Raw genomic sequence first — 24,574 nt, forward strand, 5'->3', positions numbered from 1 at the left:
GAGTGCCTGTGCCTTGCTGATTTTTAGTTTTCCCAAATTAGACGCCCATGAGTGGAAGTGCCCTATGCTCTCTAAGCCGAGTTTTTTAGATGTTTCAGGACACACCATACACTTCTCCAGAGTGGCTGTTGGCAATTTACATCCCACCCATCAGCGTAGCAAGGCTCCCATTTCTCCATGGCCTCTCCTGCATTTCTGGTATTGACACTTTATTCAGCATGGCCCTTTTGACCGATGGGAAGCGAGACTTCTTTGTAGCGCTGATTTGCCTTTCCAGGTTGCTTGGTTGGCCAAAAAGGGCGTATGCGTTTTTTCCTGAATATATTCAGGAAAAAACGCATACGCCCTTTTTGGCCAAGGGCATCATTGTCGAGGTTTTGCCGCTTTTCCTGTGCTTTAAAGGCGATTCGAATCTACCTCCTGAAATCTGTTTCCTGCAATTCTGCCTTGCTTTCAAATCCTCTTCGTTGCCTTCCCTCAATATTTTTGTGGGCGAGAGTTATCATTTCTAACTCTGCAGGTTTGTGATTTGCAGGGCCCCTGAGCTCCATTTTTCAACTCGCTTTTTTGGGAGCTGGCCGCAAAAGCGTAGGATTGCTTCAGGACCTATTCTGGTTCCGGGCGGCAGGCTGAGCCGGTGGTTAATTCTTCTTCCTGATGGGAAAATAGAGTGACCTGTGCCTGTCCCACCACCTAGAGCTAGTCGCTCATTTGTTCCCCCTCTTCCCGTTCATCCTCAGGACAAATTGAAACCTGTACGGAACAGGAGGTTAAAGTGCTGTTTCTCCAAGGAGGGAGTTTGCTATTAAAGTGGCTGGAATGGCGAACCCGAGCACAAGGAGATGAGAAATGAGGTGCGTTTTAGAAACCTTTCCCGATCACACGGTGTACCATCTTCTGGGTTTCTCATGCATGTTTTCGATGTAGGAAGATGCCCTTGAACCTGGAGATTTGGGACCCATGGGATGGGTACCACACAGTATTACTTTAAAGGGTCTGCGTTTGCTCACCCAACCTCACCAAACCTCTCAGCCCCAAGAGTGTCCACCCTTATGTCTCAATCAGCTGTGGGTCTAGATATGGTCAATCCAGGTGGCATCACAGCCCCTGAACGAATTTTGTAAGAATTTCTCTCTCTTTCACTGTCTTTGTTTCACGGGTTTTTAAAAGTAATTGATTTTCCTAATGGGGTTTAGCTGCTTTTCACTGCTGTGTTTATGCCGCTTTACTCCCACTTGACTCACTTACGGAGAGATATCAATACATAGGTTTGAAGATTCTTACTAGTCAGATCTATTCTTGGGCGGTGAATAGGGGGTGTTGAGTCCAGTTCACTGAGCAAGGAGTAGGTCTTGTCTATTACATATTGGGTTTATGGAACGGTATCTGAGCTAATTTGAAACCCTTGTTTTAGGCATCACCCCACCTCACCTTTCCCGTTAGGCAGCCATAGTGTGTTTTCTAAATGTGTGACTCTGTTCTGTTTTGTAATTCAGTTCAAGGGTAGCGGTTTTCACATTCACTCTATAAGTGATATCTTCTGATTAGTGTCTTTTTCTGTGTGACTTATTTCACTTAGAACCGTCGTACCTGAATCCACTCATCATGCTGCTACTAGCCTTATGACGTTGATTTCATGGCTGAGTGATATTCCATTGTACCTAAGGACCACAACTTCTTTATCCATTTTTCTCTTTCCTGGGATATTTAAGGTGGAATGAAGTGGAGGTTCTTGTCAACAGAGCAACCCTAAACTTTGGAGTGCCTGTGCCTTGCTGATTTTTAGTTTTCCCAAATTAGACGCCCATGAGTGGAAGTGCCCTATGCTCTCTAAGCCGAGTTTTTTAGATGTTTCAGGACACACCGTACACTTCTCCAGAGTGGCTGTTGGCAATTTACATCCCGCCCATCAGCGTAGCAAGGCTCCCATTTCTCCATGGCCTCTCCTGCATTTCTGGTATTGACACTTTATTCAGCATGGCCCTTTTGACCGATGGGAAGCGAGACTTCTTTGTAGCGCTGATTTGCCTTTCCAGGTTGCTTGGTTGGCCAAAAAGGGCGTATGCGTTTTTTCCTGAATATATTCAGGAAAAAACGCGTACGCCCTTTTTGGCCAAGGGCATCATTGTCGAGGTTTTGCCGCTTTTCCTGTGCTTTAAAGGCGATTCGAATCTACCTCCTGAAATCTGTTTCCTGCAATTCTGCCTTGCTTTCAAATCCTCTTCGTTGCCTTCCCTCAATATTTTTGTGGGCGAGAGTTATCATTTATAACTCTGCAGGTTTGTGATTTGCAGTGCCCCTGAGCTCCATTTTTCAACTCGCTTTTTTGGGAGCTGGCCGCAAAAGCGTAGGATTGCTTCAGGACCTATTCTGGTTCCGGGCGGCAGGCTGAGCCTGTGGTTAATTCTTCTTCCTGATGGGAAAATAGAGTGACCTGTGCCTTTCCCAACACCTAGAGCTAGTCGCTCATTGGTTCCCCCTCTTCCCGTTCATCCTCAGGACAAATTGAAACCTGTACGGAACAGGAGGTTAAACGTGTTGATTCTCCAAGGAGGGAGATTGCTAGTAAAGCGGATGGAATGGCGAACCCGAGCACAAGGAGATGAGAAATGAGGTGCGTTTTAGAAACCTTTCCCGATCACACGGTGTACCATCTTCTGGGTTTCTCATGCATGTTTTCGATGTAGGAAGATGCCCTTGAACCTGGAGATTTGGGACCCATCAGACGGGTACCACGCAGTATTACTTTAAAGGGTCTGCGTTTGCTCACCCAACCTCACCAAACCTCTCAGCCCCAAGAGTGTCCACCCTTATGTCTCAATCAGCTGTGGGTCTAGATATGGTCAATCCAGGTGGCATCACAGCCCCTGAACGAATTTTGTAAGAATTTCTCTCTCTTTCACTGTCTTTGTTTCACGGGTTTTTAAAAGTAATTGATTTTCCTAATGGGGTTTAGCTGCTTTTCACTGCTGTGTTTATGCCGCTTTACTCCCACTTGACTCACTTACGGAGAGATATCAATACATAGGTTTGAAGATTCTTACTAGTCAGATCTATTCTTGGGCGGTGAATAGGGGGTGTTGAGTCCAGTTCACTGAGCAAGGAGTAGGTCTTGTCTATTACATATTGGGTTTATGGAACGGTATCTGAGCTAATTTGAAACCCTTGTTTTAGGCATCACCCCACCTCACCTTTCCCGTTAGGCAGCCATAGTGTGTTTTCTAAATGTGTGACTCTGTTCTGTTTTGTAATTCAGTTCAAGTGTAGCGGATTTTACATTCCCTCTATAAGTGATATCTTCTGATTAGTGTCTTTTTCTGTGTGACTTATTTCACTTAGAACCGTCGTACCTGAATCCACTCATCATGCTGCTACTAGCCTTATGACGTTGATTTCATGGCTGAGTGATATTCCATTGTACCTAAGGACCACAACTTCTTTATCCATTTTTCTCTTTCCTGGGATATTTAAGGTGGAATGAAGTGGAGGTTCTTGTCAACAGAGCAACCCTAAACTTTGGAGTGCCTGTGCCTTGCTGATTTTTAGTTTTCCCAAATTAGACGCCCATGAGTGGAAGTGCCCTATGCTCTCTAAGCCGAGTTTTTTAGATGTTTCAGGACACACCGTACACTTCTCCAGAGTGGCTGTTGGCAATTTACATCCCGCCCATCAGCGTAGCAAGGCTCCCATTTCTCCATGGCCTCTCTTGCATTTCTGGTATTGACACTTTATTCAGCATGGCCCTTTTGACCGATGGGAAGCGAGACTTCTTTGTAGCGCTGATTTGCCTTTCCAGGTTGCTTGGTTGGCCAAACAGGGCGTATGCGTTTTTTCCTGAATATATTCAGGAAAAAACGCATACGCCCTTTTTGGCCAAGGGCATCATTGTCGAGGTTTTGCCGCTTTTCCTGTGCTTTAAAGGCGATTCGAATCTACCTCCTGAAATCTGTTTCCTGCAATTCTGCCTTGCTTTCAAATCCTCTTCGTTGCCTTCCCTCAATATTTTTGTGGGCGAGAGTTATCATTTATAACTCTGCAGGTTTGTGATTTGCAGTGCCCCTGAGCTCCATTTTTCAAATCGCTTTTTTGGGAGCTGGCCGCAAAAGCGTAGGATTGCTTCAGGACCTATTCTGGTTCCGGGCGGCAGGCTGAGCCGGTGGTTAATTCTTCTTCCTGATGGGAAAATAGAGTGACCTGTGCCTGTCCCACCACCTAGAGCTAGTCGCTCATTGGTTCCCCCTCTTCCCGTTCATCCTCAGGACAAATTGAAACCTGTACGGAACAGGAGGTTAAAGTGCTGTTTCTCCAAGGAGGGAGATTGCTATTAAAGTGGCTGGAATGGCGAACCCGAGCACAAGGAGATGAGAAATGAGGTGCGTTTTAGAAACCTTTCCCGATCACACGGTGTACCATCTTCTGGGTTTCTCATGCATGTTTTCGATGTAGGAAGATGCCCTTGAACCTGGAGATTTGGGACCCATGGGATGGGTACCACACAGTATTACTTTAAAGGGTCTGCGTTTGCTCACCCAACCTCACCAAACCTCTCAGCCCCAAGAGTGTCCACCCTTATGTCTCAATCAGCTGTGGGTCTAGATATGGTCAATCCAGGTGGCATCACAGCCCCTGAACGAATTTTGTAAGAATTTCTCTCTCTTTCACTGTCTTTGTTTCACGGGTTTTTAAAAGTAATTGATTTTCCTAATGGGGTTTAGCTGCTTTTCACTGCTGTGTTTATGCCGCTTTACTCCCACTTGACTCACTTACGGAGAGATATCAATACATAGGTTTGAAGATTCTTACTAGTCAGATCTATTCTTGGGCGATGAATAGGGGGTGTTGAGTCCAGTTCACTGAGCAAGGAGTAGGTCTTGTCTATTACATATTGGGTTTATGGAACGGTATCTGAGCTAATTTGAAACCCTTGTTTTAGGCATCACCCCACCTCACCTTTCCCGTTAGGCAGCCATAGTGTGTTTTCTAAATGAGTGACTCTGTTCTGTTTTGTAATTCAGTTCAAGTGTAGCGGTTTTTACATTCCCTCTATAAGTGATATCTTCTGTTTAGTGTCTTTTTCTGTGTGACTTATTTCACTTAGAAACGTCTTACCTGAATCCACTCATCATGCTGCTACTAGCCTTATGACGTTGATTTCATGGCTGAGTGATATTCCATTGTACCTAAGGACCACAACTTCTTTATCCATTTTTCTCTTTCCTGGGATATTTAAGGTGGAATGAAGTGGAGGTTCTTGTCAACAGAGCAACCCTAAACTTTGGAGTGCCTGTGCCTTGCTGATTTTTAGTTTTCCCAAATTAGACGCCCATGAGTGGAAGTGCCCTATGCTCTCTAAGCCCAGTTTTTTAGATGTTTCAGGACACACCGTACACTTCTCCAGAGTGGCTGTTGGCAATTTACATCCCGCCCATCAGCGTAGCAAGGCTCCCATTTCTCCATGGCCTCTCCTGCATTTCTGGTATTGACACTTTATTCAGCATGGCCCTTTTGACCGATGGGAAGCGAGACTTCTTTGTAGCGCTGATTTGCCTTTCCAGGTTGCTTGGTTGGCCAAAAAGGGCGTATGCGTTTTTTCCTGAATATATTCAGGAAAAAACGCATACGCCCTTTTTGGCCAAGGGCATCATTGTCGAGGTTTTGCCGCTTTTCCTGTGCTTTAAAGGCGATTCGAATCTACCTCCTGAAATCTGTTTCCTGCAATTCTGCCTTGCTTTCAAATCCTCTTCGTTGCCTTCCCTCAATATTTTTGTGGGCGAGAGTTATCATTTCTAACTCTGCAGGTTTGTGATTTGCAGTGCCCCTGAGCTCCATTTTTCAACTCGCTTTTTTGGGAGCTGGCCGCAAAAGCGTAGGATTGCTTCAGGCCCTATTCTGGTTCCGGGCGGCAGGCTGAGCCTGTGGTTAATTCTTCTTCCTGATGGGAAAATAGAGTGACCTGTGCCTTTCCCAACACCTAGAGCTAGTCGCTCATTGGTTCCCCCTCTTCCCGTTCATCCTCAGGACAAATTGCACCCTGTACGGAACAGGAGGTTAAACGTGTTGATTCTCCAAGGAGGGAGATTGCTAGTAAAGCGGATGGAATGGCGAACCCGAGCACAAGGAGATGAGAAATGAGGTGCGTTTTAGAAACCTTTCCCGATCACACGGTGTACCATCTTCTGGGTTTCTCATGCATGTTTTCGATGTAGGAAGATGCCCTTGAACCTGGAGATTTGGGACCCATCAGACGGGTACCACGCAGTATTACTTTAAAGGGTCTGCGTTTGCTCACCCAACCTCACCAAACCTCTCAGCCCCAAGAGTGTCCACCCTTATGTCTCAATCAGCTGTGGGTCTAGATATGGTCAATCCAGGTGGCATCACAGCCCCTGAACGAATTTTGTAAGAATTTCTCTCTCTTTCACTGTCTTTGTTTCACGGGTTTTTAAAAGTAATTGATTTTCCTAATGGGGTTTAGCTGCTTTTCACTGCTGTGTTTATGCCGCTTTACTCCCACTTGACTCACTTACGGAGAGATATCAATACATAGGTTTGAAGATTCTTACTAGTCAGATCTATTCTTGGGCGGTGAATAGGGGGTGTTGAGTCCAGTTCACTGAGCAAGGAGTAGGTCTTGTCTATTACATATTGGGTTTATGGAACGGTATCTGAGCTAATTTGAAACCCTTGTTTTATGCATCACCCCACCTCGCCTTTCCCGTTAGGCAGCCATAGTGTGTTTTCTAAATGTGTGACTCTGTTCTGTTTTGTAATTCAGTTCAAGTGTAGCGGTTTTTACATTCCCTCTATAAGTGATATCTTCTGATTAGTGTCTTTTTCTGTGTGACTTATTTCACTTAGAACCGTCGTACCTGAATCCACTCATCATGCTGCTACTAGCCTTATGACGTTGATTTCATGGCTGAGTGATATTCCATTGTACCTAAGGACCACAACTTCTTTATCCATTTTTCTCTTTCCTGGGATATTTAAGGTGGAATGAAGTGGAGGTTCTTGTCAACAGAGCAACCCTAAACTTTGGAGTGCCTGTGCCTTGCTGATTTTTAGTTTTCCCAAATTAGACGCCCATGAGTGGAAGTGCCCTATGCTCTCTAAGCCGAGTTTTTTAGATGTTTCAGGACACACCGTACACTTCTCCAGAGTGGCTGTTGGCAATTTACATCCCGCCCATCAGCGTAGCAAGGCTCCCATTTCTCCATGGCCTCTCCTGCATTTCTGGTATTGACACTTTATTCAGCATGGCCCTTTTGACCGATGGGAAGCGAGACTTCTTTGTAGCGCTGATTTGCCTTTCCAGGTTGCTTGGTTGGCCAAAAAGGGCGTATGCGTTTTTTCCTGAATATATTCAGGAAAAAACGCATACGCCCTTTTTGGCCAAGGGCATCATTGTCGAGGTTTTGCCGCTTTTCCTGTGCTTTAAAGGCGATTCGAATCTACCTCCTGAAATCTGTTTCCTGCAATTCTGCCTTGCTTTCAAATCCTCTTCGTTGCCTTCCCTCAATATTTTTGTGGGCGAGAGTTATCATTTATAACTCTGCAGGTTTGTGATTTGCAGTGCCCCTGAGCTCCATTTTTCAACTCGCTTTTTTGGGAGCTGGCCGCAAAAGCGTAGGATTGCTTCAGGACCTATTCTGGTTCCGGGCGGCAGGCTGAGCCTGTGGTTAATTCTTCTTCCTGATGGGAAAATAGAGTGACCTGTGCCTTTCCCAACACCTAGAGCTAGTCGCTCATTGGTTCCCCCTCTTCCCGTTCATCCTCAGGACAAATTGCAACCTGTACGGAACAGGAGGTTAAACGTGTTGATTCTCCAAGGAGGGAGATTGCTAGTAAAGCGGATGGAATGGCGATCCCGAGCACAAGGAGATGAGAAATGAGGTGCGTTTTAGAAACCTTTCCCGATCACACGGTGTACCATCTTCTGGGTTTCTCATGCATGTTTTCGATGTAGGAAGATGCCCTTGAACCTGGAGATTTGGGACCCATCAGACGGGTACCACGCAGTATTACTTTAAAGGGTCTGCGTTTGCTCACCCAACCTCACCAAACCTCTCAGCCCCAAGAGTGTCCACCCTTATGTCTCAATCAGCTGTGGGTCTAGATATGGTCAATCCAGGTGGCATCACAGCCCCTGAACGAATTTTGTAAGAATGTCTCTCTCTTTCACTGTCTTTGTTTCACGGGTTTTTAAAAGTAATTGATTTTCCTAATGGGGTTTAGCTGCTTTTCACTGCTGTGTTTATGCCGCTTTACTCCCACTTGACTCACTTACGGAGAGATATCAATACATAGGTTTGAAGATTCTTACTAGTCAGATCTATTCTTGGGCGGTGAATAGGGGGTGTTGAGTCCAGTTCACTGAGCAAGGAGTAGGTCTTGTCTATTACATATTGGGTTTATGGAACGGTATCTGAGCTAATTTGAAACCCTTGTTTTAGGCATCACCCCACCTCACCTTTCCCGTTAGGCAGCCATAGTGTGTTTTCTAAATGTGTGACTCTGTTCTGTTTTGTAATTCAGTTCAAGTGTAGCGGATTTTACATTCCCTCTATAAGTGATATCTTCTGATTAGTGTCTTTTTCTGTGTGACTTATTTCACTTAGAACCGTCGTACCTGAATCCACTCATCATGCTGCTACTAGCCTTATGACGTTGATTTCATGGCTGAGTGATATTCCATTGTACCTAAGGACCACAACTTCTTTATCCATTTTTCTCTTTCCTGGGATATTTAAGGTGGAATGAAGTGGAGGTTCTTGTCAACAGAGCAACCCTAAACTTTGGAGTGCCTGTGCCTTGCTGATTTTTAGTTTTCCCAAATTAGACGCCCATGAGTGGAAGTGCCCTATGCTCTCTAAGCCGAGTTTTTTAGATGTTTCAGGACACACCGTACACTTCTCCAGAGTGGCTGTTGGCAATTTACATCCCGCCCATCAGCGTAGCAAGGCTCCCATTTCTCCATGGCCTCTCTTGCATTTCTGGTATTGACACTTTATTCAGCATGGCCCTTTTGACCGATGGGAAGCGAGACTTCTTTGTAGCGCTGATTTGCCTTTCCAGGTTGCTTGGTTGGCCAAAAAGGGCGTATGCGTTTTTTCCTGAATATATTCAGGAAAAAACGCATACGCCCTTTTTGTCCAAGGGCATCATTGTCGAGGTTTTGCCGCTTTTCCTGTGCTTTAAAGGCGATTCGAATCTACCTCCTGAAATCTGTTTCCTGCAATTCTGCCTTGCTTTCAAATCCTCTTCGTTGCCTTCCCTCAATATTTTTGTGGGCGAGAGTTATCATTTATAACTCTGCAGGTTTGTGATTTGCAGGGCCCCTGAGCTCCATTTTTCAACTCGCTTTTTTGGGAGCTGGCCGCAAAAGCGTAGGATTGCTTCAGGACCTATTCTGGTTCCGGGCGGCAGGCTGAGCCGGTGGTTAATTCTTCTTCCTGATGGGAAAATAGAGTGACCTGTGCCTGTCCCACCACCTAGAGCTAGTCGCTCATTGGTTCCCCCTCTTCCCGTTCATCCTCAGGACAAATTGAAACCTGTACGGAACAGGAGGTTAAAGTGCTGTTTCTCCAAGGAGGGAGTTTGCTATTAAAGTGGCTGGAATGGGGAACCCGAGCACAAGGAGATGAGAAATGAGGTGCGTTTTAGAAACCTTTCCCGATCACACGGTGTACCATCTTCTGGGTTTCTCATGCATGTTTTCGATGTAGGAAGATGCCCTTGAACCTGGAGATTTGGGACCCATGGGATGGGTACCACACAGTATTACTTTAAAGGGTCTGCGTTTGCTCACCCAACCTCACCAAACCTCTCAGCCCCAAGAGTGTCCACCCTTATGTCTCAATCAGCTGTGGGTCTAGATATGGTCAATCCAGGTGGCATCACAGCCCCTGAACGAATTTTGTAAGAATTTCTCTCTCTTTCACTGTCTTTGTTTCACGGGTTTTTAAAAGTAATTGATTTTCCTAATGGGGTTTAGCTGCTTTTCACTGCTGTGTTTATGCCGCTTTACTCCCACTTGACTCACTTACGGAGAGATATCAATACATAGGTTTGAAGATTCTTACTAGTCAGATCTATTCTTGGGCGGTGAATAGGGGGTGTTGAGTCCAGTTCACTGAGCAAGGAGTAGGTCTTGTCTATTACATATTGGGTTTATGGAACGGTATCTGAGCTAATTTGAAACCCTTGTTTTAGGCATCACCCCACCTCACCTTTCCCGTTAGGCAGCCATAGTGTGTTTTCTAAATGTGTGACTCTGTTCTGTTTTGTAATTCAGTTCAAGGGTAGCGGTTTTCACATTCACTCTATAAGTGATATCTTCTGATTAGTGTCTTTTTCTGTGTGACTTATTTCACTTAGAACCGTCGTACCTGAATCCACTCATCATGCTGCTACTAGCCTTATGACGTTGATTTCATGGCTGAGTGATATTCCATTGTACCTAAGGACCACAACTTCTTTATCCATTTTTCTCTTTCCTGGGATATTTAAGGTGGAATGAAGTGGAGGTTCTTGTCAACAGAGCAACCCTAAACTTTGGAGTGCCTGTGCCTTGCTGATTTTTAGTTTTCCCAAATTAGACGCCCATGAGTGGAAGTGCCCTATGCTCTCTAAGCCGAGTTTTTTAGATGTTTCAGGACACACCGTACACTTCTCCAGAGTGGCTGTTGGCAATTTACATCCCGCCCATCAGCGTAGCAAGGCTCCCATTTCTCCATGGCCTCTCCTGCATTTCTGGTATTGACACTTTATTCAGCATGGCCCTTTTGACCGATGGGAAGCGAGACTTCTTTGTAGCGCTGATTTGCCTTTCCAGGTTGCTTGGTTGGCCAAAAAGGGCGTATGCGTTTTTTCCTGAATATATTCAGGAAAAAACGCGTACGCCCTTTTTGGCCAAGGGCATCATTGTCGAGGTTTTGCCGCTTTTCCTGTGCTTTAAAGGCGATTCGAATCTACCTCCTGAAATCTGTTTCCTGCAATTCTGCCTTGCTTTCAAATCCTCTTCGTTGCCTTCCCTCAATATTTTTGTGGGCGAGAGTTATCATTTATAACTCTGCAGGTTTGTGATTTGCAGTGCCCCTGAGCTCCATTTTTCAACTCGCTTTTTTGGGAGCTGGCCGCAAAAGCGTAGGATTGCTTCAGGACCTATTCTGGTTCCGGGCGGCAGGCTGAGCCTGTGGTTAATTCTTCTTCCTGATGGGAAAATAGAGTGACCTGTGCCTTTCCCAACACCTAGAGCTAGTCGCTCATTGGTTCCCCCTCTTCCCGTTCATCCTCAGGACAAATTGAAACCTGTACGGAACAGGAGGTTAAACGTGTTGATTCTCCAAGGAGGGAGATTGCTAGTAAAGCGGATGGAATGGCGAACCCGAGCACAAGGAGATGAGAAATGAGGTGCGTTTTAGAAACCTTTCCCGATCACACGGTGTACCATCTTCTGGGTTTCTCATGCATGTTTTCGATGTAGGAAGATGCCCTTGAACCTGGAGATTTGGGACCCATCAGACGGGTACCACGCAGTATTACTTTAAAGGGTCTGCGTTTGCTCACCCAACCTCACCAAACCTCTCAGCCCCAAGAGTGTCCACCCTTATGTCTCAATCAGCTGTGGGTCTAGATATGGTCAATCCAGGTGGCATCACAGCCCCTGAACGAATTTTGTAAGAATTTCTCTCTCTTTCACTGTCTTTGTTTCACGGGTTTTTAAAAGTAATTGATTTTCCTAATGGGGTTTAGCTGCTTTTCACTGCTGTGTTTATGCCGCTTTACTCCCACTTGACTCACTTACGGAGAGATATCAATACATAGGTTTGAAGATTCTTACTAGTCAGATCTATTCTTGGGCGGTGAATAGGGGGTGTTGAGTCCAGTTCACTGAGCAAGGAGTAGGTCTTGTCTATTACATATTGGGTTTATGGAACGGTATCTGAGCTAATTTGAAACCCTTGTTTTAGGCATCACCCCACCTCACCTTTCCCGTTAGGCAGCCATAGTGTGTTTTCTAAATGTGTGACTCTGTTCTGTTTTGTAATTCAGTTCAAGTGTAGCGGATTTTACATTCCCTCTATAAGTGATATCTTCTGATTAGTGTCTTTTTCTGTGTGACTTATTTCACTTAGAACCGTCGTACCTGAATCCACTCATCATGCTGCTACTAGCCTTATGACGTTGATTTCATGGCTGAGTGATATTCCATTGTACCTAAGGACCACAACTTCTTTATCCATTTTTCTCTTTCCTGGGATATTTAAGGTGGAATGAAGTGGAGGTTCTTGTCAACAGAGCAACCCTAAACTTTGGAGTGCCTGTGCCTTGCTGATTTTTAGTTTTCCCAAATTAGACGCCCATGAGTGGAAGTGCCCTATGCTCTCTAAGCCGAGTTTTTTAGATGTTTCAGGACACACCGTACACTTCTCCAGAGTGGCTGTTGGCAATTTACATCCCGCCCATCAGCGTAGCAAGGCTCCCATTTCTCCATGGCCTCTCTTGCATTTCTGGTATTGACACTTTATTCAGCATGGCCCTTTTGACCGATGGGAAGCGAGACTTCTTTGTAGCGCTGATTTGCCTTTCCAGGTTGCTTGGTTGGCCAAACAGGGCGTATGCGTTTTTTCCTGAATATATTCAGGAAAAAACGCATACGCCCTTTTTGGCCAAGGGCATCATTGTCGAGGTTTTGCCGCTTTTCCTGTGCTTTAAAGGCGATTCGAATCTACCTCCTGAAATCTGTTTCCTGCAATTCTGCCTTGCTTTCAAATCCTCTTCGTTGCCTTCCCTCAATATTTTTGTGGGCGAGAGTTATCATTTCTAACTCTGCAGGTTTGTGATTTGCAGTGCCCCTGAGCTCCATTTTTCAACTCGCTTTTTTGGGAGCTGGCCGCAAAAGCGTAGGATTGCTTCAGGCCCTATTCTGGTTCCGGGCGGCAGGCTGAGCCTGTGGTTAATTCTTCTTCCTGATGGGAAAATAGAGTGACCTGTGCCTTTCCCAACACCTAGAGCTAGTCGCTCATTGGTTCCCCCTCTTCCCGTTCATCCTCAGGACAAATTGCACCCTGTACGGAACAGGAGGTTAAACGTGTTGATTCTCCAAGGAGGGAGATTGCTAGTAAAGCGGATGGAATGGCGAACCCGAGCACAAGGAGATGAGAAATGAGGTGCGTTTTAGAAACCTTTCCCGATCACACGGTGTACCATCTTCTGGGTTTCTCATGCATGTTTTCGATGTAGGAAGATGCCCTTGAACCTGGAGATTTGGGACCCATCAGACGGGTACCACGCAGTATTACTTTAAAGGGTCTGCGTTTGCTCACCCAACCTCACCAAACCTCTCAGCCCCAAGAGTGTCCACCCTTATGTCTCAATCAGCTGTGGGTCTAGATATGGTCAATCCAGGTGGCATCACAGCCCCTGAACGAATTTTGTAAGAATTTCTCTCTCTTTCACTGTCTTTGTTTCACGGGTTTTTAAAAGTAATTGATTTTCCTAATGGGGTTTAGCTGCTTTTCACTGCTGTGTTTATGCCGCTTTACTCCCACTTGACTCACTTACGGAGAGATATCAATACATAGGTTTGAAGATTCTTACTAGTCAGATCTATTCTTGGGCGGTGAATAGGGGGTGTTGAGTCCAGTTCACTGAGCAAGGAGTAGGTCTTGTCTATTACATATTGGGTTTATGGAACGGTATCTGAGCTAATTTGAAACCCTTGTTTTAGGCATCACCCCACCTCACCTTTCCCGTTAGGCAGCCATAGTGTGTTTTCTAAATGTGTGACTCTGTTCTGTTTTGTAATTCAGTTCAAGTGTAGCGGATTTTACATTCCCTCTATAAGTGATATCTTCTGATTAGTGTCTTTTTCTGTGTGACTTATTTCACTTAGAACCGTCGTACCTGAATCCACTCATCATGCTGCTACTAGCCTTATGACGTTGATTTCATGGCTGAGTGATATTCCATTGTACCTAAGGACCACAACTTCTTTATCCATTTTTCTCTTTCCTGGGATATTTAAGGTGGAATGAAGTGGAGGTTCTTGTCAACAGAGCAACCCTAAACTTTGGAGTGCCTGTGCCTTGCTGATTTTTAGTTTTCCCAAATTAGACGCCCATGAGTGGAAGTGCCCTATGCTCTCTAAGCCGAGTTTTTTAGATGTTTCAGGACACACCGTACACTTCTCCAGAGTGGCTGTTGGCAATTTACATCCCGCCCATCAGCGTAGCAAGGCTCCCATTTCTCCATGGCCTCTCTTGCATTTCTGGTATTGACACTTTATTCAGCATGGCCCTTTTGACCGATGGGAAGCGAGACTTCTTTGTAGCGCTGATTTGCCTTTCCAGGTTGCTTGGTTGGCCAAAAAGGGCGTATGCGTTTTTTCCTGAATATATTCAGGAAAAAACGCATACGCCCTTTTTGTCCAAGGGCATCATTGTCGAGGTTTTGCCGCTTTTCCTGTGCTTTAAAGGCGATTCGAATCTACCTCCTGAAATCTGTTTCCTGCAATTCTGCCTTGCTTTCAAATCCTCTTCGTTGCCTTCCCTCAATATTTTTGTGGGCGAGAGTTATCATTTATAACTCTGCAGGTTTGTGATTTGCAGGGCCCCTGAGCTCCATTTTTCAACTCGCTTTTTTGGGAGCTGGCCGCAAAAGCGTAGGATTGCTTCAGGACCTATTCTGGTTCCGGGCGGCAGGCTGAGCCGGTGGTTAATTCTTCTTCCTGATGGGAAAATAGAGTGACCTGTGCCTGTCCCACCACCTAGAGCTAGTCGCTCATTGGTTCCCCCTCTTCCCGTTCATCCTCAGGACAAATTGAAACCTGTACGGAACAGGAGGTTAAAGTGCTGTTTCTCCAAGGAGGGAGATTGCTATTAAAGTGGCTGGAATGGCGAACCCGAGCACAAGGAGATGAGAAATGAGGTGCGTTTTAGAAACCTTTCCCGATCACACGGTGTACCATCTTCTGGGGTTCTCATGCATGTTTTCGATGTAGGAAGATGCCCTTGAACCTGGAGATTTGGGACCCATGGGATGGGTACCACACAGTATTACTTTAAAGGGTCTACGTTTGCTCACCCAACCTCACCAAACCTCTCAGCCCCAAGAGTGTCCACCCTTATGTCTCAATCAGCTGTGGGTCTAGATATGGTCAATCCAGGTGGCATCACAGCCCCTGAACGAATTTTGTAAGAATGTCTCTCTCTTTCACTGTCTTTGTTTCACGGGTTTTTAAAAGTAATTGATTTTCCTAATGGGGTTTAGCTGCTTTTCACTGCTGTGTTTATGCCGCTTTACTCCCACTTGACTCACTTACGAAGAGATATCAATACATAGGTTTGAAGATTCTTACTAGTCAGATCTATTCTTGGGCGGTGAATAGGGGGTGTTGAGTCCAGTTCACTGAGCAAGGAGTAGGTCTTGTCTATTACATATTGGGTTTATGGAACGGTATCTGAGCTAATTTGAAACCCTTGTTTTAGGCATCACCCCACCTCGCCTTTCCCGTTAGGCAGCCATAGTGTGTTTTCTAAATGTGTGACTCTGTTCTGTTTTGTAATTCAGTTCAAGTGTAGCGGTTTTTACATTCCCTCTATAAGTGATATCTTCTGATTAGTGTCTTTTTCTGTGTGACTTATTTCACTTAGAACCGTCGTACCTGAATCCACTCATCATGCTGCTACTAGCCTTATGACGTTGATTTCATGGCTGAGTGATATTCCATTGTACCTAAGGACCACAACTTCTTTATCCATTTTTCTCTTTCCTGGGATATTTAAGGTGGAATGAAGTGGAGGTTCTTGTCAACAGAGCAACCCTAAACTTTGGAGTGCCTGTGCCTTGCTGATTTTTAGTTTTCCCAAATTAGACGCCCATGAGTGGAAGTGCCCTATGCTCTCTAAGCCGAGTTTTTTAGATGTTTCAGGACACACCGTACACTTCTCCAGAGTGGCTGTTGGCAATTTACATCCCGCCCATCAGCGTAGCAAGGCTCCCATTTCTCCATGGCCTCTCCTGCATTTCTGGTATTGACACTTTATTCAGCATGGCCCTTTTGACCGATGGGAAGCGAGACTTCTTTGTAGCGCTGATTTGCCTTTCCAGGTTGCTTGGTTGGCCAAAAAGGGCGTATGCGTTTTTTCCTGAATATATTCAGGAAAAAACGCATACGCCCTTTTTGGCCAAGGGCATCATTGTCGAGGTTTTGCCGCTTTTCCTGTGCTTTAAAGGCGATTCGAATCTACCTCCTGAAATCTGTTTCCTGCAATTCTGCCTTGCTTTCAAATCCTCTTCGTTGCCTTCCCTCAATATTTTTGTGGGCGAGAGTTATCATTTATAACTCTGCAGGTTTGTGATTTGCAGTGCCCCTGAGCTCCATTTTTCAACTCGCTTTTTTGGGAGCTGGCCGCAAAAGCGTAGGATTGCTTCAGGACCTATTCTGGTTCCGGGCGGCAGGCTGAGCCTGTGGTTAATTCTTCTTCCTGATGGGAAAATAGAGTGACCTGTGCCTTTCCCAACACCTAGAGCTAGTCGCTCATTGGTTCCCCCTCTTCCCGTTCATCCTCAGGACAAATTGAAACCTGTACGGAACAGGAGGTTAAACGTGTTGATTCTCCAAGGAGGGAGATTGCTAGTAAAGCGGATGGAATGGCGAACCCGAGCACAAGGAGATGAGAAATGAGGTGCGTTTTAGAAACCTTTCCCGATCACACGGTGTACCATCTTCTGGGTTTCTCATGCATGTTTTCGATGTAGGAAGATGCCCTTGAACCTGGAGATTTGGGACCCATCAGACGGGTACCACGCAGTATTACTTTAAAGGGTCTGCGTTTGCTCACCCAACCTCACCAAACCTCTCAGCCCCAAGAGTGTCCACCCTTATGTCTCAATCAGCTGTGGGTCTAGATATGGTCAATCCAGGTGGCATCACAGCCCCTGAACGAATTTTGTAAGAATTTCTCTCTCTTTCACTGTCTTTGTTTCACGGGTTTTTAAAAGTAATTGATTTTCCTAATGGGGTTTAGCTGCTTTTCACTGCTGTGTTTATGCCGCTTTACTCCCACTTGACTCACTTACGGAGAGATATCAATACATAGGTTTGAAGATTCTTACTAGTCAGATCTATTCTTGGGCGGTGAATAGGGGGTGTTGAGTCCAGTTCACTGAGCAAGGAGTAGGTCTTGTCTATTACATATTGGGTTTATGGAACGGTATCTGAGCTAATTTGAAACCCTTGTTTTATGCATCACCCCACCTCGCCTTTCCCGTTAGGCAGCCATAGTGTGTTTTCTAAATGTGTGACTCTGTTCTGTTTTGTAATTCAGTTCAAGTGTAGCGGATTTTACATTCCCTCTATAAGTGATATCTTCTGATTAGTGTCTTTTTCTGTGTGACTTATTTCACTTAGAACCGTCGTACCTGAATCCACTCATCATGCTGCTACTAGCCTTATGACGTTGATTTCATGGCTGAGTGATATTCCATTGTACCTAAGGACCACAACTTCTTTATCCATTTTTCTCTTTCCTGGGATATTTAAGGTGGAATGAAGTGGAGGTTCTTGTCAACAGAGCAACCCTAAACTTTGGAGTGCCTGTGCCTTGCTGATTTTTAGTTTTCCCAAATTAGACGCCCATGAGTGGAAGTGCCCTATGCTCTCTAAGCCGAGTTTTTTAGATGTTTCAGGACACACCGTACACTTCTCCAGAGTGGCTGTTGGCAATTTACATCCCGCCCATCAGCGTAGCAAGGCTCCCATTTCTCCATGGCCTCTCCTGCATTTCTGGTATTGACACTTTATTCAGCATGGCCCTTTTGACCGATGGGAAGCGAGACTTCTTTGTAGCGCTGATTTGCCTTTCCAGGTTGCTTGGTTGGCCAAAAAGGGCGTATGCGTTTTTTCCTGAATATATTCAGGAAAAAACGCGTACGCCCTTTTTGGCCAAGGGCATCATTGTCGAGGTTTTGCCGCTTTTCCTGTGCTTTAAAGGCGATTCGAATCTATCTCCTGAAATCTGTTTCCTGCAATTCTGCCTTGCTTTCAAATCCTCTTCGTTGCCTTCCCTCAATATTTTTGTGGGCGAGAGTTATCATTTATAACTCTGCAGGTTTGTGATTTGCAGTGCCCCTGAGCTCCATTTTTCAACTCGCTTTTTTGGGAGCTGGCCGCAAAAGCGTAGGATTGCTTCAGGACCTATTCTGGTTCCGGGCGGCAGGCTGAGCCGGTGGTTAATTCTTCTTCCTGATGGGAAAATAGAGTGACCTGTGCCTGTCCCACCACCTAGAGCTAGTCGCTCATTGGTTCCCCCTCTTCCCGTTCATCCTCAGGACAAATTGAAACCTGTACGGAACAGGAGGTTAAAGTGCTGTTTCTCCAAGGAGGGAGATTGCTATTAAAGTGGCTGGAATGGCGAACCCGAGCACAAGGAGATGAGAAATGAGGTGCGTTTTAGAAACCTTTCCCGATCACACGGTGTACCATCTTCTGGGGTTCTCATGCATGTTTTCGATGTAGGAAGATGCCCTTGAACCTGGAGATTTGGGACCCATGGGATGGGTACCACACAGTATTACTTTAAAGGGTCTACGTTTGCTCACCCAACCTCACCAAACCTCTCAGCCCCAAGAGTGTCCACCCTTATGTCTCAATCAGCTGTGGGTCTAGATATGGTCAATCCAGGTGGCATCACAGCCCCTGAACGAATTTTGTAAGAATGTCTCTCTCTTTCACTGTCTTTGTTTCACGGGTTTTTAAAAGTAATTGATTTTCCTAATGGGGTTTAGCTGCTTTTCACTGCTGTGTTTATGCCGCTTTACTCCCACTTGACTCACTTACGAAGAGATATCAATACATAGGTTTGAAGATTCTTACTAGTCAGATCTATTCTTGGGCGGTGAATAGGGGGTGTTGAGTCCAGTTCACTGAGCAAGGAGTAGGTCTTGTCTATTACATATTGGGTTTATGGAACGGTATCTGAGCTAATTTGAAACCCTTGTTTTAGGCATCACCCCACCTCGCCTTTCCCGTTAGGCAGCCATAGTGTGTTTTCTAAATGTGTGACTCTGTTCTGTTTTGTAATTCAGTTCAAGTGTAGCGGTTTTTACATTCCCTCTATAAGTGATATCTTCTGATTAGTGTCTTTTTCTGTGTGACTTATTTCACTTAGAACCGTCGTACCTGAATCCACTCATCATGCTGCTACTAGCCTTATGACGTTGATTTCATGGCTGAGTGATATTCCATTGTACCTAAGGACCACAACTTCTTTATCCATTTTTCTCTTTCCTGGGATATTTAAGGTGGAATGAAGTGGAGGTTCTTGTCAACAGAGCAACCCTAAACTTTGGAGTGCCTGTGCCTTGCTGATTTTTAGTTTTCCCAAATTAGACGCCCATGAGTGGAAGTGCCCTATGCTCTCTAAGCCGAGTTTTTTAGATGTTTCAGGACACACCGTACACTTCTCCAGAGTGGCTGTTGGCAATTTACATCCCGCCCATCAGCGTAGCAAGGCTCCCATTTCTCCATGGCCTCTCCTGCATTTCTGGTATTGACACTTTATTCAGCATGGCCCTTTTGACCGATGGGAAGCGAGACTTCTTTGTAGCGCTGATTTGCCTTTCCAGGTTGCTTGGTTGGCCAAAAAGGGCGTATGCGTTTTTTCCTGAATATATTCAGGAAAAAACGCATACGCCCTTTTTGGCCAAGGGCATCATTGTCGAGGTTTTGCCGCTTTTCCTGTGCTTTAAAGGCGATTCGAATCTACCTCCTGAAATCTGTTTCCTGCAATTCTGCCTTGCTTTCAAATCCTCTTCGTTGCCTTCCCTCAATATTTTTGTGGGCGAGAGTTATCATTTATAACTCTGCAGGTTTGTGATTTGCAGTGCCCCTGAGCTCCATTTTTCAACTCGCTTTTTTGGGAGCTGGCCGCAAAAGCGTAGGATTGCTTCAGGACCTATTCTGGTTCCGGGCGGCAGGCTGAGCCTGTGGTTAATTCTTCTTCCTGATGGGAAAATAGAGTGACCTGTGCCTTTCCCAACACCTAGAGCTAGTCGCTCATTGGTTCCCCCTCTTCCCGTTCATCCTCAGGACAAATTGAAACCTGTACGGAACAGGAGGTTAAACGTGTTGATTCTCCAAGGAGGGAGATTGCTAGTAAAGCGGATGGAATGGCGAACCCGAGCACAAGGAGATGAGAAATGAGGTGCGTTTTAGAAACCTTTCCCGATCACACGGTGTACCATCTTCTGGGTTTCTCATGCATGTTTTCGATGTAGGAAGATGCCCTTGAACCTGGAGATTTGGGACCCATCAGACGGGTACCACGCAGTATTACTTTAAAGGGTCTGCGTTTGCTCACCCAACCTCACCAAACCTCTCAGCCCCAAGAGTGTCCACCCTTATGTCTCAATCAGCTGTGGGTCTAGATATGGTCAATCCAGGTGGCATCACAGCCCCTGAACGAATTTTGTAAGAATTTCTCTCTCTTTCACTGTCTTTGTTTCACGGGTTTTTAAAAGTAATTGATTTTCCTAATGGGGTTTAGCTGCTTTTCACTGCTGTGTTTATGCCGCTTTACTCCCACTTGACTCACTTACGGAGAGATATCAATACATAGGTTTGAAGATTCTTACTAGTCAGATCTATTCTTGGGCGGTGAATAGGGGGTGTTGAGTCCAGTTCACTGAGCAAGGAGTAGGTCTTGTCTATTACATATTGGGTTTATGGAACGGTATCTGAGCTAATTTGAAACCCTTGTTTTATGCATCACCCCACCTCGCCTTTCCCGTTAGGCAGCCATAGTGTGTTTTCTAAATGTGTGACTCTGTTCTGTTTTGTAATTCAGTTCAAGTGTAGCGGATTTTACATTCCCTCTATAAGTGATATCTTCTGATTAGTGTCTTTTTCTGTGTGACTTATTTCACTTAGAACCGTCGTACCTGAATCCACTCATCATGCTGCTACTAGCCTTATGACGTTGATTTCATGGCTGAGTGATATTCCATTGTACCTAAGGACCACAACTTCTTTATCCATTTTTCTCTTTCCTGGGATATTTAAGGTGGAATGAAGTGGAGGTTCTTGTCAACAGAGCAACCCTAAACTTTGGAGTGCCTGTGCCTTGCTGATTTTTAGTTTTCCCAAATTAGACGCCCATGAGTGGAAGTGCCCTATGCTCTCTAAGCCGAGTTTTTTAGATGTTTCAGGACACACCGTACACTTCTCCAGAGTGGCTGTTGGCAATTTACATCCCGCCCATCAGCGTAGCAAGGCTCCCATTTCTCCATGGCCTCTCCTGCATTTCTGGTATTGACACTTTATTCAGCATGGCCCTTTTGACCGATGGGAAGCGAGACTTCTTTGTAGCGCTGATTTGCCTTTCCAGGTTGCTTGGTTGGCCAAAAAGGGCGTATGCGTTTTTTCCTGAATATATTCAGGAAAAAACGCGTACGCCCTTTTTGGCCAAGGGCATCATTGTCGAGGTTTTGCCGCTTTTCCTGTGCTTTAAAGGCGATTCGAATCTATCTCCTGAAATCTGTTTCCTGCAATTCTGCCTTGCTTTCAAATCCTCTTCGTTGCCTTCCCTCAATATTTTTGTGGGCGAGAGTTATCATTTATAACTCTGCAGGTTTGTGATTTGCAGTGCCCCTGAGCTCCATTTTTCAACTCGCTTTTTTGGGAGCTGGCCGCAAAAGCGTAGGATTGCTTCAGGACCTATTCTGGTTCCGGGCGGCAGGCTGAGCCTGTGGTTAATTCTTCTTCCTGATGGGAAAATAGAGTGACCTGTGCCTTTCCCAACACCTAGAGCTAGTCGCTCATTGGTTCCCCCTCTTCCCGTTCATCCTCAGGACAAATTGCAACCTGTACGGAACAGGAGGTTAAACGTGTTGATTCTCCAAGGAGGGAGATTGCTAGTAAAGCGGATGGAATGGCGATCCCGAGCACAAGGAGATGAGAAATGAGGTGCGTTTTAGAAACCTTTCCCGATCACACGGTGTACCATCTTCTGGGTTTCTCATGCATGTTTTCGATGTAGGAAGATGCCCTTGAACCTGGAGATTTGGGACCCATCAGACGGGTACCACGCAGTATTACTTTAAAGGGTCTGCGTTTGCTCACCCAACCTCACCAAACCTCTCAGCCCCAAGAGTGTCCACCCTTATGTCTCAATCAGCTGTGGGTCTAGATATGGTCAATCCAGGTGGCATCACAGCCCCTGAACGAATTTTGTAAGAATGTCTCTCTCTTTCACTGTCTTTGTTTCACGGGTTTTTAAAAGTAATTGATTTTCCTAATGGGGTTTAGCTGCTTTTCACTGCTGTGTTTATGCCGCTTTACTCCCACTTGACTCACTTACGAAGAGATATCAATACATAGGTTTGAAGATTCTTACTAGTCAGATCTATTCTTGGGCGGTGAATAGGGGGTGTTGAGTCCAGTTCACTGAGCAAGGAGTAGGTCTTGTCTATTACATATTGGGTTTATGGAACGGTATCTGAGCTAATTTGAAACCCTTGTTTTAGGCATCACCCCACCTCGCCTTTCCCGTTAGGCAGCCATAGTGTGTTTTCTAAATGTGTGACTCTGTTCTGTTTTGTAATTCAGTTCAAGTGTAGCGGTTTTTACATTCCCTCTATAAGTGATATCTTCTGATTAGTGTCTTTTTCTGTGTGACTTATTTCACTTAGAACCGTCGTACCTGAATCCACTCATCATGCTGCTACTAGCCTTATGACGTTGATTTCATGGCTGAGTGATATTCCATTGTACCTAAGGACCACAACTTCTTTATCCATTTTTCTCTTTCCTGGGATATTTAAGGTGGAATGAAGTGGAGGTTCTTGTCAACAGAGCAACCCTAAACTTTGGAGTGCCTGTGCCTTGCTGATTTTTAGTTTTCCCAAATTAGACGCCCATGAGTGGAAGTGCCCTATGCTCTCTAAGCCGAGTTTTTTAGATGTTTCAGGACACACCGTACACTTCTCCAGAGTGGCTGTTGGCAATTTACATCCCGCCCATCAGCGTAGCAAGGCTCCCATTTCTCCATGGCCTCTCCTGCATTTCTGGTATTGACACTTTATTCAGCATGGCCCTTTTGACCGATGGGAAGCGAGACTTCTTTGTAGCGCTGATTTGCCTTTCCAGGTTGCTTGGTTGGCCAAAAAGGGCGTATGCGTTTTTTCCTGAATATATTCAGGAAAAAACGCATACGCCCTTTTTGTCCAAGGGCATCATTGTCGAGGTTTTGCCGCTTTTCCTGTGCTTTAAAGGCGATTCGAATCTACCTCCTGAAATCTGTTTCCTGCAATTCTGCCTTGCTTTCAAATCCTCTTCGTTGCCTTCCCTGAATATTTTTGTGGGCGAGAGTTATCATTTATAACTCTGCAGGTTTGTGATTTGCAGGGCCCCTGAGCTCCATTTTTCAACTCGCTTTTTTGGGAGCTGGCCGCAAAAGCGTAGGATTGCTTCAGGACCTATTCTGGTTCCGGGCGGCAGGCTGAGCCGGTGGTTAATTCTTCTTCCTGATGGGAAAATAGAGTGACCTGTGCCTGTCCCACCACCTAGAGCTAGTCGCTCATTGGTTCCCCCTCTTCCCGTTCATCCTCAGGACAAATTGAAACCTGTACGGAACAGGAGGTTAAAGTGCTGTTTCTCCAAGGAGGGAGTTTGCTATTAAAGTGGCTGGAATGGCGAACCCGAGCACAAGGAGATGAGAAATGAGGTGCGTTTTAGAAACCTTTCCCGATCACACGGTGTACCATCTTCTGGGTTTCTCATGCATGTTTTCGATGTAGGAAGATGCCCTTGAACCTGGAGATTTGGGACCCATGGGATGGGTACCACACAGTATTACTTTAAAGGGTCTGCGTTTGCTCACCCAACCTCACCAAACCTCTCAGCCCCAAGAGTGTCCACCCTTATGTCTCAATCAGCTGTGGGTCTAGATATGGTCAATCCAGGTGGCATCACAGCCCCTGAACGAATTTTGTAAGAATTTCTCTCTCTTTCACTGTCTTTGTTTCACGGGTTTTTAAAAGTAATTGATTTTCCTAATGGGGTTTAGCTGCTTTTCACTGCTGTGTTTATGCCGCTTTACTCCCACTTGACTCACTTACGGAGAGATATCAATACATAGGTTTGAAGATTCTTACTAGTCAGATCTATTCTTGGGCGGTGAATAGGGGGTGTTGAGTCCAGTTCACTGAGCAAGGAGTAGGTCTTGTCTATTACATATTGGGTTTATGGAACGGTATCTGAGCTAATTTGAAACCCTTGTTTTAGGCATCACCCCACCTCACCTTTCCCGTTAGGCAGCCATAGTGTGTTTTCTAAATGTGTGACTCTGTTCTGTTTTGTAATTCAGTTCAAGTGTAGCGGATTTTACATTCCCTCTATAAGTGATATCTTCTGATTAGTGTCTTTTTCTGTGTGACTTATTTCACTTAGAACCGTCGTACCTGAATCCACTCATCATGCTGCTACTAGCCTTATGACGTTGATTTCATGGCTGAGTGATATTCCATTGTACCTAAGGACCACAACTTCTTTATCCATTTTTCTCTTTCC

The sequence above is a fragment of the Eschrichtius robustus genome, chromosome 5 (genome assembly GCF_028021215.1).
Source record: "Eschrichtius robustus isolate mEscRob2 chromosome 5, mEscRob2.pri, whole genome shotgun sequence".
Classification (NCBI taxonomy): Eukaryota; Metazoa; Chordata; class Mammalia; order Artiodactyla; family Eschrichtiidae; genus Eschrichtius; species Eschrichtius robustus.